Source organism: Saccopteryx bilineata, chromosome 4, assembly GCF_036850765.1.
Source record: "Saccopteryx bilineata isolate mSacBil1 chromosome 4, mSacBil1_pri_phased_curated, whole genome shotgun sequence".
NCBI lineage: Eukaryota > Metazoa > Chordata > Mammalia > Chiroptera > Emballonuridae > Saccopteryx > Saccopteryx bilineata.
The window spans coordinates 155,232,897-155,253,915 of NC_089493.1; the positions used below are offsets into that span (position 1 = coordinate 155,232,897).

General features: G+C 44.0%; 1 protein-coding gene across 7 annotated transcripts in view; it reads left to right on the top strand.

Moving 5' to 3' along the window:
- NSD1 (nuclear receptor binding SET domain protein 1) overlaps positions 1-21,019 on the top strand; it is a 183,736-nt gene that overhangs the window by 40,360 nt on the left and 122,357 nt on the right. The window lies entirely within an intron of this gene.

Below are 21,019 nucleotides of genomic sequence, written 5' to 3' on the forward strand. Positions count from 1 at the left end.
TTCTCTGAATCTGTTACCAATCCACTAAGAGTTTTATAATTTCAGATTGGATCTTTGAAATATTTGAGTTAGTTTTTGTATATGTGGAGGTAAGGGTCCAATTTCATGACTTAAAATTTTAGCAGCTCTATTGTGGTATAATTCACATACCATACAATATGCCCACTTAAAGTATATAATTCAGTGATTTTTAGTATATTCATTGAGCTATACATCTACCACAACAATCTAAGTTAAAATTAATCACCCAATTAGCAATCATTCCCTTCAGCCCTAGACAGCACTATCTATGTTGTTTCTCTATGGGATTTTTCATTCTGTACATTTCATAAATAAACAAATCATATATAATGTGGTATTTTATGATTTAGTTCTTTAAATTAGCATAATGTTTTCAAGGTTCATTATATTATATCATGCATGTATCAGTAATCCATTCCTTTTTGTGATTGAATTATATCCATTGCATGGATATACCAGATTTTGTTTAACCATTGATTAATTAATTGATGAATCTTTGGTTTGTTTTCACATCTTGGCTGCTGTGAAGATTCATGTACAGGTTATAGTGTGGATGCATGTTTTTCTTGGATAAAAACGTAGGCCAAATACACATTTGATGTTATCTAAAGTTTTAAAATTAAATATCACAAGTAAAATGAGGCCATTTCTGAAATTACACTTGCTCTTTTATTTATTTATTTTTAATTTACTGATTTTAACGAGAGGAAGAGAAGAAGAGAGAGAGCACGAGAGACAGGAACATTGATCTGTTCCTGTATGTACCCTGACCAGGATCGAACTGGCAACCTTTGCACTTTGGGATGATGCTTTAACTAATCAAGCTATTCGGCCAGTGTCGCACCTGCTCTTGCACATTTCCAGTGTTATCCCTGCAGTTTTGTTCTTTTTTAGTGAGACAGAGGGACAGATAGGGATAGACAGACAGGAAGGGAGAGAAATGAGAAGCATCAATTCTGCGTTGTGGCACCTTATTTGTTCATTGATTGCTTTTTCATATGTGCCTTTTTCATATGGGGGTGGGTTGGGGGTCTCTTGCTGAGCCAGTGACCCTGCGCTCAAGTTGGCGACCTTGGGGTTTCAAACCTGGGCCCTCTGCATCCCAGGTCGAGGCTCTATCCACTGCGCTACTGCTTGGTCAGGCTTTATTTAATTTATTTTTTTATTCTGTGAGAGGAGGGGAAGCAGAGAGACAGATTCCCTCATGCGCCCCAACCAGGATCTACCCGGCAAGCGCACTAGGAGGTGATGTTCTGCCCATTGGGGACATTGCTCTGTTGCTCAGCATGTGCCTGACATGGAGGCCATGGAGCCATACACAGCGCCCAGGGCCAACTCATTCCAATTGAGCCATGGCTGCAGGAAGGGAAGAGAGAGAGAGAGAAAGAGAAGCGAGAGGGGAAGGGGTGGAGAAATGGATGTGTCTCCTGTGTGCCCTGACTGGGAATCAAACCGGAGACATGCACATGCCAGGCTGACACTTTACCACTGAGCCAACTGGTCAGGGCCCATCTCTGTAGGTTTCTTTTTTTGTATTTTTCCAAAGTTGGAAACAGGGAGGCAGTCAGACAGATTCCTGCATGTGCCCTACTGGGATCCACCCGGCATGCCCACCAGGGGGCGATGCTCTGCCACAACCAGAGCCATTCTAGCGCCTGAGGCAGAGGCCACAGAACCATCCTCAGCGCCCAGGCAAACTGCTCCAGTGGAGCCTTGGCTGTGGGAGGGGAAGAGAGACAGAGAGGAAGGAGAGGGGGAGGGGTAGAGAAGCAGATGGGCTCTTCTCCTGTGTGCCCTGGCCGGGAATCGAACCCGGGACTCCTGCACGCCAGGCCGACGCCCTGCCACTGAGCCAACCATCCAGGGCCCCATCCCTGTAGTTTTTAAAGAATTGAGGTGAACTTTGTATAACATAAAATTAACTTACAGATAGTTTACGTAATATTAATTTACAGTTGTGCCTTGGCATTTGTAGGGGATTGGTTTTAGGACTCCTGAGGATAACAAAATCTGTGGATCTCAAGTCCCTTGTATAAAATGGCATAGTATTTGCATGTAATGTTTGTGCATCTTTCCATATACATTATTTATTTATTTTTAAAGATTTTATTTATTGATTTTACGAGTTGGGGGGATAAGAAGTATCAACTCAGATTTGCCTCCCCAGCTCAGCTTTTCATTGCTTGCTTGTTATATGGGCCTTGATTGGGCAAGCCCAGGGTATTTTGTTGTTGTTGTTGAGAGAGAGGAACAGACAGATAGGAAGGAAAAGAGATGAGAAGCATCAACTGATAGTTGAGTCACCTTAGTTGTTCACTGATTGCTTTCTCATATGTGCCTTGACCTGAGGTGTGCTCCAGCTGAGCCAGCAACCTTTGGACTTAATTCAATGACCATGGGGTCATGTCTTGATTCCATGCTCAAGCTGGTGAGCCCACACACAAGCCGGTGGCCTTGGGGTCTTGAACGTGGGTCCTCAGCTTTCCAGGGTGATGCTTTATCCACTGCACCACCGCCTGGTCAGGCCCATATGTCTTAAAAAGAGTCTATAATATTTACTGTCTGGTCCTTAACAGAAAAAGGTTATCAACCTCCTGTGTTTGCTATCCCAAGAGTTATTAAATGGTTTTATAATGGTAATACTTGTTTATACAAGTTCTGGAATGTATGTCAAAATGTTATTTTGTTATAAACACATCTATTTATTTATTTACTAAGATTATTTTTTATTATTTTAGAGAGGAGAGAGAAAGGGGGGAAGGAGCGGGATGCATTGTAGTAGTTGCTTTCCATATGTACCTTGATGACACAAGCCCAGGATTTTGAACTGGCAACCTCAGCATTCCAGGCCAACGCTTTATCCATTGCACCACCACAGGTCAGGTAGCACATCTATCTTTTAAATTTTAATAAATAGAAACAGTAATTTGGTAGTTAAATTTACTACATATATTACTAGCTGGTTAATGGAAAGAATGTATATAGTTAGTATTATATATTGTCATTTTCATCAGCATATCTTGGTTTAGAAAAGGGAGAAAAATATTCTGTGTTCCCAGTACTGTTATAGCGACAATAAATATTTGCAGGTGGAATTATGAATAAATTATTTTGTGAGATAAATACCTAAGTTTTTTCTCATCTCAGTTTTCCTGCAGGAAGGAAAGCTAGATTTGTGTTTTTGAGATGTAAAAAGAAAATAATTTGGTATTTGCCAGAGACTGAATCAGTTGAAGAAAATAGCTGTTTTATTTATTTATTTATTTATTTATTTATTTATTTATTTTTGTGACAGAGAAAGAGAGAGAGTAAAGTGACAGATATAGACAGGAAGGGAGAGAGATGAGAAGCATCAATTCTTTGTTGTGGCTCCTTCATTTCTCATTGATTGCTTTCTCATATGTGCCTTGACGGGGGGGGGGGGCTGTTGGGGAGGCTATAACAGACCCAGTAACCCCTTGCTCTAGCCGGCGACCTTGGGCTCAAGCTGGTGAACCTTGCTCAAATCAGATGAGTCTGCGCTCGCCGGTGACCTTGGAGTTTCAAACCTGGGTCCTTCATGTCCCAGTTCAACGCTCTATCCCAGGGGTCGGGAATTTTTTTGGCTGAGAGAGCCATGAATGCCTCATATTTTAAAATGTAATTCCATGAGAGCCATACAACAACCTGTGTACATATGCGTTATTCAATAAAAATTTGGTGTTGTCCCAGAGGACAGCTGTGATTGGCTCTAGCCCCCCACAACCATGAACATGAGTGGTAGGAAATGAATGGATTGTAATACATGAGAATGTTTTATATTTTTAACGTTATTTTTTTTATTAAAGATTTGTCTGTGAGTCAGATGCAGCCATCAAAAGAGCCACATCTGGTTCACGAGCCATAGGTTCCCGACCCCTGCTCTATCCACTGTGCTACATCTTGGTTAGGCTGGAGAAAATTATTATACATTCAAGATATCATTCCCCAAAATAGTTATTTGCCTTTTAATTCACCAGAGTATAGCTTATAAATATACTGCTCACAAAAATTAGGGTATATTTTATTGCTTCATATTCATTTTGAAATATCCCCTAATTTTTGTGAGCAGTATGTGTATTATTTCATTGATTTTGTTTGTGGCCTATGTTATTGAAAATAGTCCCGCCTGACGAGGCGGTGGCGCAGTATTGGCCTGGGACATTGAGGACCCAGGTTCAAAACCCCGAGGTCACTGGCTTGAGCCCAGAGGTCATTGGCTTGAGGAAGGAGTCACTGGTTCAGGTGCAGCGCCCCCCTACTACCCACCCCCAGCCCCCGTCAAAGCAGTCAGTGAACAACTAAGGTGACACAATGAAGAATTGATGCTTCTCATCTTTCTTCCTGTCTTGTCTGTATCTGTCTCTTTCTCTCTTGCTAAAAATAATGTCTCAAAAAGTGTGTGTGTGTGTGTGTGTAACAAAGTAATAGTATTTCGAAAGTATTGTTTAGAAGTTATTATTTTTTAACAAGATAGAGAAGAAGAGATACAGGAAGGGACAGAGATTAGAAGCATCAACTCATTATAATGGTACTTTAATTGTTCATTGATAGCCTCTCATACATGCCTTGATGGGGGGTGGGGTGGGAGGTGGGATTCATCTGAGCCAGTACTCCTTGCTCAAGCGAGTGACCATGGGATCATGTTGATGATACTTCGCCCAAGCCAGTGACCCTATGGTCAAGTCGGATTGAGCCCATGCTCAAGTCAGTAACCTTGAGGTTTTGAACCTTAGGACCTCAGTGTTCCAGGTTGAAGCTCTACCAAGGGTCAGGATAGAGATTATTTTTGAAAAGGCAAATAATGTTAAAGCTTTGACTATATATAATATGTGATGTATCATTTAAACCAAGAGGCAAAAGGATGCTTTGTAATTTTTTTTTAATACTTTATTGATTTTACAGAGACAGGAGAGAAATGGGAGCATGGAATGGGAAGTTGCTTCATGTTAGTTGTTCATTGCTTGCTTGCTGTATATGCCTTGACCAGGGAAGTCCAGGGTTTCAAACTGGCAACCTTGGCATTCCAGGCCAAAGGTTTATCCACTGCGCCACCACAGGCCAGGCTAATTTATTATTTTTTACAGAGACAGAGCGAGAGTCAGAGAGAGGGATACATAGGGACAGACAGACAGGAACAGAGAGAGATGAGAAGCATCAATCATCAGTTTTTTGTTGTGACACCTTACTTGTTCATTGATTGCTTTCTCATATTGCCTTGACTGTGGGCCTTCAGCAGACCGAGTAACCCCTTGCTCAAGCCAGTAACCTTGGGTCCAAACTGATGAGCTTTGCTCAAACCAGATGAGCCCGCACTCAAGCTGGTGACCTCGGGGTCTCAAATCTGGGTCCTGCGCATCCCAGTCCGACGCTCTATCCACTGTGCCACCGCCTGGTTAGGCAGGATGCTTTATATTTCATTTAAAATAATAACATATAGGGTAAAGTTTAGAAACATTAATCTCCAGAATGGCAAGTGATTGCTGTATTTTATAGCCAAGCTTATCTATGATATGAACATTCAGATGAAAAAATGTTACCTTTTTATTTCAGTGGCTTGAAACTCATTGTTTTTAGCCTGATGGGTGGTGGCTCAGGGGATAGAGCATTAACCCAGAATGCTGAGTTCCCCAGTTAGAAGCCCTGAGGTCACTGGCTTGAGCAAGGGGTCACTGGCTTAGCTGGAGCCCCCTTCCCTGGTCAAAGCACATATGAGAAGCAATCATTGAACAACTAAAGTGAAGCATCTACTAGTTGATGCTTCTCATCGCTCTCCTCCTTCCTTCTCCCTTTCTCGCTCTGTCTAATCAGTTAAAAAAAGAAAAAGAAAATACCTCACTGTTTTAAAATTGAGTGGTTAAAAACTAGAGATTACTTAGTTTTCTTTTAAGATCTTATTTATTTTAGAGAGAGAAGAGAGAGATAGGGAGAATATACAGAGAAGGGGGAGGAGCAGGAAGCTTCAACTCCCGTTTGTGCCTTGACCAGGCAAGCCCAGGGTTTTGAACCGGTGACTTCAGTGTTCCATGTTGACGTTTTATCCACTGCGCCACCACAGGTCAGGCCAGATTATTTTATTAGTTTGTTTTTTTTCCCTCCTCCTGCTTCTATTTTATTAGTTTTTATGTTTATATATTTAGTATACTGTCTATGTTTACTTGAAATGTTTTAAATTGGCTTTTGTATTACTTTTTTGGCTAGCACATTAAAAATCTAGAAGGACTAATTTTTGCAAAGTATATATCATGCTGGAAGAGCTTTTAATTTTTTTATTGTATTTTGCAAAAAAAGCCTCTGGTGGCATTCTCAGGATTCTTTAGCTCAAGAACTTAGTCCACAGCGCAGGTCCAACTTTTTAGAGAGAACAAGATGGTAGACATCAGACATTGGGGATAAGTCAATATTGGGTTTAGCAATTTACAGTGTCTCCTTGGAAACTTCCTGTTTTGAGTTTCTTAATTGTATATGGAGGTTATGTCCATCTACTAGATTTTTGTTACTCTGTTACATTACATGTGAAAAGGCTTGACACATGGGAGGTTCTTAGAAATGCTATTTTTCCCGCCTGACCAGGCAGTGGCACAGTGGATAGAGCGTTGGACTGGGATGCAGAGGACCCAGGTTCAAGACCCGAGGTCACCAGCTTTTGCACAGGCTCATCTGGTTTGAGCAAATAGCTCACCAGCGTGGATTCAAAATCGCTGGCTTGAGCAAGGGGTATTCGGTCTGTTGTAGCCCCCTCCCCCAAAGGCACATATGAGAAAGCAATCAATAAACAACTAAAGTGCCACAACGAAAAACTGATGATTGCTGCTTCTCATCTCTCTCTGTTCCTGTCTGTCTGTCCCTATGTATCCTTCTCTCTGACTCTCTCTCTGTCTCTGTAAAAAAAAGAAAAAAAAGAAATGCTTTTTCCCTCTACCGTGCAGTTCAACTTGTTTCCAGTTATAAAAATGTCAAGATTTTTATTTAAAATTTAAACATTGCCCCCAAACATTGGGTTTTCAAAATACCGTATTTCCCCATATATAAGACACAGTTTATTCTGAAAAAATTAGGGTCTAAAAATAGGATATGTCTTATACAGTGCTTATAGATTTTTTTTTGTATTTCCTGCTTTTTTTGTGTGTATTTTTCCGAAGCTGGAAACGAGGAGAGACAGTCAGACAGACTCCCGCATGCGCCCTACCAGGATCCACCCGGCACACCCACCAGGGGCAATGCTCTGCCCACCAGGGGGTGATGCTCTGCCCCTCTGGAGCCTGGCTCTGCCTCGACCAGAGCCACTCCAGCGCCTGGGGCAGAGGCTGAGGAGCCATCCCCAGCGCCCGGGCCATCTTTGCTCCAATGGAGCCTTGGCTGCGGGAGGGGAAGAGAGACACAGAGAGGAAGGAGGGGGGGGGTGGAGAAGCAAATGGGCGCTTCTCCTATGTGCCCTGGCCGGGAATCGAACCTGGGTCCCCCGCACGCCAGGCCTACGCTCTACCGCTGAGCCAACTGGCCAGGACCTGTATTTCCTGCTTTTTTATGCTCGTTTTTGCGCTCATTGTTGAAGACAGTGATTCGTCATCAGGCACAGATGAGAACAAGCTAATGGATGGTAGTTTTGACAGTGATGAGTTGTATGAATTTTATGATGACTAAAATAACTTTATGTAATACATTTTTTTTCCTTCAAATTTCGGGTCCCAAAATTAAGGTACATCTTATACATGGGATCATGTTATACATGGAGAAATACGGTACACATTGTTGCTGTTCTTCTCAACATACATATTTGACTCAGCAGACTCAAGCCTGGTTGGCTTTTCATAGTCATCAAGTTGTTATTTAATCTTATTTGTTAATTTCTTAAAAAAATTTTTTTATTTATTGTAGTGAGAGAAGAAGGGAGAGATAGAGACAGTAACATCTATCTACATCAGGGGTCCCAAACTATGGCCCCTGGGCCGCATGCTGCCCCCTGAGGCTATTTATCCCCTCCCTGCACTTCCAGAAGGGGCACCTCTTTCAGTGGTGGTCAGTGAGAGGAGCATAGTTCCCATTGAAATACTGGTCAGTTTGTTGATTTAAATTTACTTGTTCTTTATTTTAAATATTGTATTTGTTCCCATTGTTTTTTTATTTAAAATAAGATATGTGCAGTGTGCATAGGGATTTGTTCATAGTTGTTTTTTTTTTTATAGTTCAGCCCTCCAACTGTCTGAGAGACAGTGAACTGGCCCCCTGTGTAAAAAGTTTGGGGACTCCTGATCTATATATTCCTGTAGGTGCCCTGAGTAGGGATTAAACTGGCAACCTCCGTGCTTTATTTAGGACAATGCTCGAAGCAACTGAGCCATCCGGCTAGGGCTAAAGATTAAAATAAAAAAGTATTTCCATAAACCAAACAGGTTTAATTTTGAGAATCTAAATGTTGGTAAACTTTGGATTATACTTTATTTTTCTTTTTATTTCCTAGTTCTTCATATTTGTATCGGAGCCTCTTAGCGCATGCAATAGCTTTCTTTTCTCAGCTGCTCTTTGTACTTGTGTCGTTCCTACCTCTTTGTGGGAATCAAACCGTATACCACCAAAGGACACTAGTTCAATTTCTGGAGTATTTCTGGTACACTATTATCAACTGGAGGATAAAGTGTCCATTGGCTATGGTTTTAAATGTGTTACAGTTCAACAGATGCTTTACAGGTTTGTGCATTCAAGCTTTCCTTTAGCATTGATGCTGTTTTCCCACCTACTTTTTTTTTTTTTTTTTCCCCCAGGAGAGAGAGACAGACAGGGATAGACAGAAAGGGAGCAAGATGAAAAGCATCAATTCTTCGTTATAGCAACTTAGTGGTTCATTGATTACTTTCTCATATGTGCCTTGACTGGGAGGCTCCAGCTGAGCTAGTGACCTCTTTCTCAAGCCAGCAACTTTAGGACTTTAGCCAGCGACCTTGAGGGTTTTTTTTTTGTTGTTGTTTTTTGTATTTTTATGAAGCTGGAAACGGGGAGAGACAGTCAGACAGACTCCCGCATGCGCCCGACCGGGATTCACCCGGCACGCCCACCAGGGGCGATGCTCTACCGTGACCAGAGCCACTCCAGCGCCTGGGGCAGAGGCCAAGGAGCCATCCCCAGCGCCCGGGCCATCTTTGCTCCAATGGAGCCTTGGCTGCGGGAGGGGAAGAGAGAGACAGAGAGGAAGGAGGGGGGGGGGGTGGAGAAGCAAATGGGCTCTTCTCCTATGTGCCCTGGCCAGGAATCGAACCCGGGTCCCCTGCACGCCAGGCCAACGCTCTACCGCTGAGCCAACCGGCCAGGGCCGACCTTGGGGTTTTGAACCTGGGTTCCCTGTGTCCTAGACCTACGCTGTATACTGCAATGCTGTCTGGTCAGCCTTGTTTGTTTTTAATTTGAGAGAGAGAGAAGGAAGCATTCGTTTTTACTTTGTTGTGCTTTCATTGGTCACTTCCTGTATGTGCCCTGACCAGGATTTGAAATTACATCCTTAGTGTTTTGGGCTAACACTCTAACCAACTGAACTAAATGGCTAGTGCCCCAGCTACATTTATTTAAATTTGTCTTATGTTCCAAGAACTGACGTGAAAGATTAAAAACTTTTACATTTACATTATTTCATTAAGTTATTGTTTTAATTTCATGCATTCACTCATCATTTGACAAATACTGACCACTGACAATGTCCCTGGCACTGTTGTAAGGGCTGGGAATACAGCAGTGAGCAAAACACATGGATCTTCCCTCTTTCAGTCGGAGGTGGCAGTGAAGAAGACAAACATTAAAGAAGTAGTTCCAGAATAGATACGTAATTGCAGTTAGACTGAGGAATAGAAAGAGAAGTGTAAGGACCTTTGAGCATGCATCCCAGGAGACTTGCTCTCATTTGGGGCTCTGGGAGGCTTTCCTAGGATTGTGACATGGAGCCTGGGATCCAAGGATTGAGGATGAGTTAACTTGGACATAAAAGGGCCTGGAAGGGTGGAAGTGAGAGTGGGAGAAAGACATTAAAAGAGCATTTTAGGCAGAAGGACCAGCTTGAGTAAAGGCAAAAGGGAGCCAGAGTATTTTTAGTAATTTTTTTTTTTTGAGATACAGGATGAGTGAGAGATTAGTGTCAACTCGTAGCTATGGCACTTTAGTTGTTCATTGCTTTTCATACATACCTTGACTGGGGGAGGGGCTCAAGCCAAGTGACCTTGTAGTTTCAAACCTGTGACCTCAGAGTTTCAGGTCCCAGTGACCTCTTGCTCAAGCCAGGGGCCATGGATTCATGTATATAATCCCAAGCTCAAGCTGGTGACCTTGGGGTTTCAAACCTGGATCCTCAGTGCCCCAGGTCGACACACTATCCACTGCAACACCACCTGGTCAGGCTAACAGCGTGAGATTTTGATGTAATTGCAAAGTATAAATCTTGTGGAGCAGGTAAGGGTAGGGCCTGGTATTGGATAGGCAGATAGCTGTAGGGTCACAAAGGTTTTGTCAGTTTAAGAACTTGGACTTGGTTTGTGTTTTTTACATTTTAGCTTCAATGAAATTTCATACAGAGCATCATATAAATCAAAGGATGGAGCTTCTTTGATTTGGGGTTGAGGGCAGGTGGGTTTTTTTCTATGTCTTGGATAGTTCCTGAGAGACTGTGCAGAACAAGATCTCTAGGAACACAAATCTACCTCTGGGATGAATTTTCAACAGGGTTTTGAGAAGCCCAGAGGGAGAGATCACCTAAACCAGTAATACAGCAGGTCTTCCACTCAACCTTGTTCATTATAAGAAGGTGAATGAAGCCCTGGCCGGATGGCTCAGCGGTAGATCATTGGCCTGGCGTGCAGGGGACCCGGGTTCAATTCCCAGCCAGGGCATGCAGGAGAAGCACCCATCTGCTTCTCCACCCCTCCCCCTCTCCTTCCTCTCTATCTCTCTCTTCCCCTCCCGCAGCCAAGGCTCCATTGGAGCAAAGATGGCCCGGGCGCTGGGGATGGCTCCTTGGCCTCTGCCCCAGGCGCTGGAGTGGCTCTGGTTGCAGCAGAGCGATGCCCCGGAGGGGCAGAGCATCACCCCCTGGTGGGCAAGAGCATCGCTCCTGGTGGGCATGCCGGGTGGATCCCGGTCGGGCGCATGCGGGAGTCTGACTGTCTCTCCCTGTTTCCAGCTTCATAAAAATACAAAAAAAAAAAAAAAAAAAAAAAAAGGTGAATGAAGTAACTCTTATTTATACCAATTAGCCTTCGGCAAAATTGGCTTTCTTATACTAAAGTCTCTATACATTGTTTCACTTAAAGCCACAGAATCTGTGGACTTAATGTGCAACTTCCTGTATGTTGTTAGAGGTGGAAATAACTTGGTGAGAGTTATGGAGAAGTGGGAAAGCAGCCAATCATATGTTTGTGCTATTCTGAAATTCTTCCATTCTTTAGAATAGTCTATTAAGAGATGATTAACATTAACTTTAAAAAGAATCTATTTAGGCCAGGGGTAGTCAACCTTTTTATACCTACCGCCCACTTTTGTATCTCTGTTAGTAGTAAAATTTTCTAACCGTTCACCCGGTTCCACAGTAATGGTGATTTATAAAGTAGGGAAGTAATTTACTTTATAAAATTTATAAAGCAGAGTTACAGCAAGTTAAAGCATATAATAATAATTACTTACCACGTACTTTATGTCGGATTTTTGCTACATTTGGCAGAATAAATCTTTATAAAACAACTTAATAGTTAAATCTATATTTTTATTTATACTTTGGTTGCTCCGCTACCGCCCACCATGAAAGCTGGAATGCCCCCTAGTGGGCGGTGGGGACCAGGTTAACAACCACTGATTTAGGCTCTGGCTGATTATGTTAGTGGATAGAGTGTCGGCCCAGTTATGTTAGTGGATAGAATGTCAGTGCGGTGTGCAGACATCTGGTGTTCACATGAGAAGCAACCATCTGCTTCTCTTCTCCTCTCACAGTCAATGTTTCGATTGGTTCTAGGGTTGGCCCTGTGCGCTGAGGAAAGCTCTGTTGATTCTAGCATGGGCTCCAGATGGGGATTGCCTCGTGGATTCTGGTTGGGGCACATATGGGAGTCTGTCTCTCTATCTCCCCTCCTCTCATAAAAATAAAAAATTAAAAAATTTTAAAAAGAAAGTAATATAGTGCTTAGATTTAGATGTATTTTAAAATGTATTTAAAAACTAATTTCAACCCTGGCCAGATAGCTAGCTCCATTGGTCAGGCAGTGGTCAGTATACTCTAAATCAGTCAATAGAGTCAAATATCAACAGTACAACGATTGAAATTTCTTTTGAGAGCCAAATTTTTTACACTCAAACTATTTAGGTAGGTACATTTCTTTTTTTTTTTTTTTCATTTTTCTGAAGCTGGAAACAGGGAGAGACAGTCAAACAGACTCCCGCATGCGCCCGACCGGGATCCACCCAGCACGCCCACCAGGGGTTGATGCTCTGCCCATCCGGGGCGTCGCCATATTGCGACCAGAGCCACTCTAGCGCCTGAGGCAGAGGCCACAGAGCCATCCCCAGCGCCCGGGCCATCCTTGCTCCAATGGAGCCCTGGCTGCGGGAGGGGAAGAGAGAGACAGAGAGGAAAGCGCGGCGGAGGGGTGGAGAAGCAAATGGGCGCTTCTCCTATGTGCCCTGGCCGGGAATCGAACCCGGGTCCTCCGCACGCTAGGCCGACGCTCTACCGCTGAGCCAACCGGCCAGGGCTAGGTAGGTACATTTCTTATCGAGGTAGCACCCGCATGTGCTATTTTGTGGAAGAGACACACTCAAGGGGCCAAAGAGCCACATGTAGCTCGCAAGCCGCGGTTTGTCAACCAAAGGTAGAGCATTGTCTCAAAGTGCAAAGTTTGCCTGTTTGATCTGTGTGGTCAGGGCACATACAGGAACACATCGTTGTTCCTGTCTACGTTTCTCTCTCTCTTCCTCTTACTCTAAAAATCAATAAATAAACTGCTCACAAAAATTAGGGGATATTTCAAAATTAATATGAAGTGATAAAATATCCTCTAATTTTTGTGAGCAGTGTATAACTAAAAACTAATTTCAAATTATTTGAAAATGCTCTGTCATTTCTGGTGCATTTGTTGAAAGGAAGCTTTTTTTTTTTTTTTTTTAGAGAGATTTTATTTTTAATTTTTAGAGAGAGATGAGAGAAAGAGAAAGAGAAAGGGGGTTGTGGGGCAGGGGAAGCAGGAAGTTTCCACTCATAGTTGCTTCTTGTATGTGCCTTGATGGGGGGTCAAGAGGGAGCTACAGCAGGCCGAGTGACCCCTTGCTCAAGCCAGCAACCTTGGGTTTAAGTTGGTGAGCTATGCTCAAACCAGACGAGCCTATGCTCACAGTGGCGACCTCTGGGTTTCAAACTTGGGTGTTCTGCATCCCAGTCTGACAGTCTGTCCACTGCGCCAAACCTGGTCAGGCACAGGTTGTACTTTTTATATTTTTCCAAAGCTGGAAATGGGGAGGCAGTCAGACCCCCGTGTGTGCCTGACCGGGATCCACTCAGCATGCCCACCAGGGGGCGATGGTCTGCCCATCTGGGGTATCGCTCTGCTGCAACCAGAGCCATTCTAGCACCTGAGGCAGAAGCCACAGAGCCATCCTCAGTGCCCGGGGCCAACTTTGCCCCAATGGAGCCTTGGCTGCGGGAGGGGAAGAGAGAGACAGAGAGGAAGGAGAGGGGGAAGGGTGGAGAAACAGATGGGCGCTTCTCCTGTGTGCCCTAGCCGGGAATAGAACCTGGGACTCCCGCATGCCAAGCCAACGCTCTACTACTGAGCCAACTGGCCAGGGCCAGGTTGTACTTTTAAAGATCATCATTGTTATCCTCACTTTGCCTCATTCCCTAGTAACCACCATTTTACTCTTTTTTTTTTTTTTTAAGAGATATGTAACTTTTTTAGATTTCACATGAGTATTATACAGTACTTGTCTTCTCTTTCTGGCTTATCTTGAAAGTTAAGAATAATAATGTGCTCTGAGGACTCCAGTTGTGACAGGTGCTGAAGTTGACAGAATAAAGATCCTAATTTTTCTAATTGCAGCCTATTTTGGTTCAGTTAAAGTGTTTTTATTTTATAGAGCATGCATTTTCTCCCAGATCTGGGGACTCAGAAATGAATGGCACCTTGTCCTCATTAACTTTAGAGACTGGTGGAATAAATAAATATAAACTGGAAACACAATATATTGATGAGCTAAGAGACACATAGTATATAGCAGGGGTCCCCAAACTACGGCCCGCGGGCCACATGTGGCCCCCTGAGGCCATTGATCCGGCCGCCGCACTTCCGGAAGGGGCACCACCATCTCATTAGCCAAAAGCAGGCCCATAGTTCCCATTGAAATACTGGTCAATCTGTTGATTTAAATTTACTTGTTCTTTATTTTAAATATTGTATTTGTTCCCGTTTTGTTTTTTTTTCTTTTTTTTTTTTTTTTTTTTTCATTTTTCTGAAGCTGGAAACAGGGAGAGACAGTCAGACAGACTCCCGCATGCGCCCGACCGGGATCCACCCGGCACGCCCACCAGGGGCGATGCTCTGCCCACTAGGGGGCGATGCTCTGCCCATCCTGGGCGTCGCCATGTTGCGACCTGAGCCACTCCAGCGCCTGAGGCAGAGGCCACAGAGCCATCCCCAGCGCTCAGGCCATCTTTGCTCCAATGGAGCCTTGGCTGCGGGAGGGGAAGAGAGAGACAGAGAGGAAAGCGCGGCGGAGGGGTGGAGAAGCAAATGGGCGCTTCTCCTGTGCCGTTTTGTTTTCTTACTTTAAAATAAGGTATGTGCAGTGTGCATAGGGATTTTTTCATAGTTTTTTTTTATAGTCTGGCCCTCCAACGGTCTGAGGGACAGTGAACTGGCCCCCTGTGTAAAAAGTTTGGGGACCCCTGGTATATAGTGGAGAGGTACTTGGCCTAGTCAAGGGAAAGGAGGGATGAAAGGAAGGCTTCCTGAAGGGACCTAGGAGAAAGAAGAGAATTCCAGGCAGAGATGAGATGAAAGGATAAAAAGCATGATCTAAAAGGGGAACTGTGTGTTGGTTTGTAAACTTTTTTTTTTGTACTTTTCTGAAGCTGAAAACGGGGAGAGACAGTCAGACAGACTCCCGCATGCGCCCGGCCAGGATCCACCCGGCACGCCCACCAGGGGGCGACGCTCTGCCCACCAGGAGGCGATGCTCTGCCCATCCGGGGCATCGCTCTGTTGCGACCAGAGCCACTCTAGGGCCTGGGGCAGAGGCCAAGGAGCCATCCCCAGCGCCCGGGCCATCTTTGCTCCAATGGAGCCTCGCTGCGGGAGGGGAAGAGAGAGACAGAGAAGAAAGAGAGGGGGAGGGGTGGAGAAGCAGATGGGTGCTTTTCCTGTGTGCCCTGGCCGGGAATCGAACCCGGGACTTCTGCACACCAGGCCGATGCTCTACTACTGAGCCAACCGGCCAGGGCCGGTTTGTCAACTTTTGAGGTGGGGAAGAGTGAAATCTGAGATTAAAAACAAGGAGGATCTCGGCCTATCTTTATTTCACAAGAATAGCCAGACAGTCTTATTTTGACTGTCTTTTATCTCTTGAAGTTCTTTTTTTTTTTAAGAATTTACTTACTGATTTTAGAGAGAAGGGGGAAGACAGAGACAGACAGAGAAATGGAGGGGAGGAGCAGGAAGCATCTTCTCTTAGCCATTGCTTCTCATATCTGCCTTGACTGGGCAAGCCTGGGGTTTTAAAACAGTGACCTCAGCACTCCAGGTCGATGCTCCATCCACCACAGGTTAGGCCTGAAGTTTATTTTGAGAAATTTGTTACTAACAATAAAGCCAGTTCCTTCCCCAGACCCCACTACTCCTATCCCCCCACCTTACCAGTGTAGTATTTTACTTTGCTAATTTCTCTCTTCCAAACAGGCTATAAGCTCCCAGAGGACTTGTTTGTTCCATGCCTATAAGCCGCTCAGAATATTTATAACATGCTTACATATGAAGAAATATTTTCCTTGAAAGTGTTTACTGTTTATAAAGAAAAATTTCCATAATTTTCACTCTGTAGAAATAATCTATTACCAGTTTCCAATTTTAGAAAATATGTGAATGAATGAATGGACATGAATTACTTAAACTAAATTTAGTCAACTCAGCAAACATCTCAGCATCCACTACCATGTGACACCTAGGAAGACAGAGATAAGACAATAGTCTCTATGATCAAGTGACCTAAGGTTTTTATTATTATTATTTTGTGTGTGGGGGGACAGACAGACAGGAAGGGAGATAGATGAGAAGCATCAATTCTTCATTGTGGCACCTTAATTGTTCATTGATTTCTTTCTCATATGTGCCTTGACGGGGTGTGTGTGTGTGTGTGTGTGTGTGTGTGCTACAGCTAACCGAGTGACCCCTTGCTCAAGCCAGTGAACTTGGGCTCAAGCTGGTGAGCCAGGCTCAAACCAGATTAACCTACGTTCAAGCTGACGACCTTGCGGTTTCGAACTTGGGTTCTCTGCGTCCCAGTCTGAGGATCTATCCACTGAGCTACTGCCTGGTCAGACTTTTTTAGTATTATTAAAACAGTATATCCTTGAATGACTAGAGGAAGAATGGAAGAAATTAAAAAACCTATTTGGCAAGTTTTACTTATTTATATCTCTTTAATCTGAATTGCATAAAACAATTGCTAGATAGCCTGACAGTTGGTGGCACAGTGGATGAACATTGACTCGGAATGACAAGGTAGCTGGTTCAAAACCTGAAGTCAGCCCTGGTTGGTTGGCTCAGTGGTAGAGCGTCGGCCTGGCATGCAGGAGTTCCGGGTTCTATTCCCGGCCAGGGCACACAGGAGAGGCGCCCATCTGCTTCTCCACCCCTCCCCCTCTCCTTCCTCTCTGTCTCTCTCTTCCCCTCCCGTAGCCAAGGCTCCATTGGAGCAAAGTTGGCCCTGGGCACTGAGGACGGCTCTGTGGCCTCTGCCTCAGATGCTAGAATGGCTCTGGTTGCAACAGAGCGTCGCCCCAGATGGCCAGAGCATCGCCCCCTGGTGGGCGTGCCAGTTGGATCCCGGTCGGGCGCATGCGGGAGTCTGACTGCCTCCCTGTTTCCAACTTCAGAAAAATGCAACAAAACAAAACCAAACCCGAAGTCACTGGCTTGAGTCCAGTGTTGCCTTTTTGAGCCCTGGTGAGGGTATGTATGAGAAGCAGTCAGAAGTACAACTAGGTGGTGCAGTGAGCTAATGCTTCTTTCTCCTCCTCCCCCACCAGAAAAAAAGAAAACAACAGAAAACAGTAATTATATGATGAAAGGAAGTTTAAAAGGGAGTAAAAAAACCTACCAGAGTCTATACATAAAAAGTAGAAATTTGTGTAGGCCTTGATTATACACACGTAAATTTTTCATAGTGCTAATAGCATCTTTACAGATTTTTTTTTGTTTTAACAGAGAGAGTCAGAGGGATAGATAGGGACAGACAGACAGGAATGGAGAGAGATGAGAAGCATCAATCATCAGTTTTTCATTGTGACACCTTAGTTGTTCATCGATTGCCCTCTCATATGTGCCTTGACCGTGGGGCTACAGCAGACCGAGTAACCCCTTGCTTGAGCCAGCTACATTGGGTCCAAGCTGGTGAGCTTTGGTCAAACCAGATGAGCCCGCGCTTAAGCTGGCAACCTCGGGGTCTTGAACCTGGGTCCTCCACATCCCAGTCCGATGCTCTATCCACTGCGCCACCGCCTAGTCAGGCCTTTACAGATTTTGTATTTTTTTTCTTAATATTTTTCTAGCTTCCCATAAGATTTTTTTTTAAGTGAGAGACAGAGAGAGAGGGACAGATAAGAAGGGAGAGAGATGAAAAGCATCAGTTCTTTGTTGCAGCACCTTAGTTCATTGATTGCTTTCTCATATGTGCCTAATGGGGGCAAAATAGGGGACTCCAGTAGAGCCAATGACCCCTTACTGAAGCCAGAGACCTTGGACTCAAGCCAGCAACCATGGGGTCATGTTTATGATCCCACACTCAAGCCAGAGAACCCATGTTCAAGCTGGTGAGCCCGGACTCAAGCTGGCAACCTTGGGCTTTCGAACCTGGATCCTCACTATCCCAGGCCAATACTTATCCACTGCGCTACTGCCTGGTCAGGCCCCATAGGAATTTTTTTGTGTGTGTGTGTGTGGTGACAGAGACAGTCAGAGAGAAGGACAGATAGTGACAGACAGACATGAAGGGAGAGAGATGAGAAACATCAGTTCTTTGTTGCACCTCCTTAATTGTTAATTGATTACTAATTGATTATTTTCTCATATGTGCCTTGACTGGGGGGCTACAGGAGACCGAATGATCCCTTGCTTGAGCCAGTGACCTTTGGCTCAAGCTGGTAAGCCTTGCTCAAGCCAGATGAGCCCGCACTCAAGCTGGCGACCTTGGTGTCTCAAACCTGGGTCCTCCACATCCCAGTCCAATGCTCTATCCACTGCGCCACCACCTGGTCAGGCCCCATAGGAATTTTTAATGACTGCTTAATAAATCAGCAATTTATGGCCTGGGCTGGTTAGTTCAGTGGATAGAGCATTGGCGTGGCATATGTACGTCCTGGTTCGATTCCTGGGATCAAGGCACAGAAGAAAAGCAGCTGTGATCTTCTCTTTCCTTCCCTCTTCCCTTCTCTCTTTCCTTCCCGTAGCCAGTGGCTTTATGGGTTTGAGCGCCGGCCAGGGGCTATTGAGGATAGCTTCGTTGGTCTGAACTTTGGCCTCAGGCTCTGAGAATGGCTTGGTTGATTCAAGCTGGGAGTTTCTCACTATTTCCCCTCCTCTCACTTTAAAACAAAACATAACAAAAACCCCAGCAATTTATTCTGAATTTGCTTAGCTATCTTGTAGTTTTACTTAGGTTTTTCTTCTTCACTTTTGTTTACATTTAATGATAGAGAAAATGTTACAGTCTTTAGTCTTTCTCCTTCTTTTGGATTATTTTCTCAGGATGGAATCCTGGGAATGTGAGTATTACATCAAAGGGTATTGCCAAGGTGCTCTCCAAGTGGTGATACTAAAATTTATTAGACCATAGTGGTAAGTTATTTCCAAGAAGTTTTGCTCTTTTTCTTCACCCCCCTGCCAATCCTCAACAGAGAATATGAAGAAAATTAAGTAATCTGTTGGTCAAGTGATTCCCACAGACTTTAAAAAGAATTCTTACGTATTTCTCTACCTTAGGACTTAGTCTTCAAATATCTTTATCTATACTGACTTATTGATGATCTTGTATCTGGACCCTCATGACCTCCAAATTTCTATCTTTAACCTGGATCTCTTCCAAGAATTCCAGAATCATATATACAATGGCTTTCTTGGCATTTTCACTTGTTTTGAAATTGGTGGTTCATACTTGTCAAAGACCAGATTCCAGATTTTTCTTCCCAAAACCTTTACAGTATAGTTTTATCTGTGGGGGTTACATTTTTTTTTTTTGTATTTTTCTGAAGTTGGAAATGGGGAGGCAGACAGACTCCCGCATGCGCCCGATCGGGATCCACCTGGCACGCCCACCAGAGGGCTATGCTCTGCCCATCTGGGGCGTTGCTCTGTTGCAATCAGAGCCATTCTAGCGCCTGAGGCAGAGGCCCCAGAGCCTTCCTCAGCACTCGGGCCAACTTTGCTCCAATCGAACCTTGGCTGCGGGAGGGGAAGAGAAAGACAGAGAGGAAGGAGAGGGGGTGGGGTGGAGAAGCAGATGGGCGCTTCTCCTGTGTTCCCTGGCTGGGAATCGAACCCGGGACTCCTGCACGCCAGGCTGATGCTCTACCACTGAGCCAACCGGCCAGGGCCTGTGGGGGTTACATTTTAAGACAACTTAGTGGATGCCTGAAAACATGCATAGTACTGAATCATATATATATATCTATCTATACCATATACATATCTATATATATATACACACTATATATACATATATGTAAAGAATTTTTTTTATACATATATACCTATGATAATGTTTAATTTATAAATTAGGCAGTATAAGAAATTAACTAGCAAAGTAGAACAATTATGACATACTGTAATAAAAGTTGTATGAATGTGGTCTCTCTCAAAATATGTTATTGTATTGGCCCTGGCCAGTTGGCTTAGCACAGTGGTAGAGCATTGACCAGGTGTGTGGAAGTCCCAGGTTTGATTCCCAGTCAGGGCACACAAGAGAAGTGCTCATCTTCTTCTCCATGCTTTCCTCTCTCCTTTCTATCTTTCTCTTCCCCTCCTGCAGCCAAGGCTCCATTGGAGCAAAGTTGGCCTGGGTGCTGAGGACGGCTCCTGTGGCCTCTGCCTCAAGTGCTAGAATGGCTCTGGTCATAACGGAGCAACACCCCCAGATGGGCAGAGCATCGTCCCGAGTCTAACTGTCTCCCCACTTCTAACTTTGGACAAATAAAAAAAAATGTTATTGTATTGTACTCACGTTTCTTGTGATGATGTGAGATGATGCAATGCCTATGTGATGAGATGAAGTGCGGGGAATGACATAGTCATATGACATAATGTTAGGTTTCTACTGACTTTTTGATGACATACAGATATGTAACAAGCACTTCTGGCTTCTCTTTGGCTTGTATGAATTATAAGCATCACTATGCTTGTGTTTTGGGGACATTATTAAGTAAGGTAAGGGTTCCTTTAACACAATCATTGTAGTACTTTGACCCTTGATCTGATAACTGAAACAGCTACTACATGACTAATGCACAGTAGTGTATACAGTATAGATATAATGGACAAAAGGATGATTCATGTCCTGGGATGTGACTGAGCAGAACTGCTAGAGATTTCATTATACTACATAGAGAACAGCATGCATTTTAAAATTTACGAATTGTTTATTTCTGGAATTTTCTATATAATTTTTTCAGACCTGTGTTTACATAGGGCAACTGAAACTGTGGAAGGAGAAACCATGGATAATGAGGGACCACTGTAGTCTTCTTCATTTT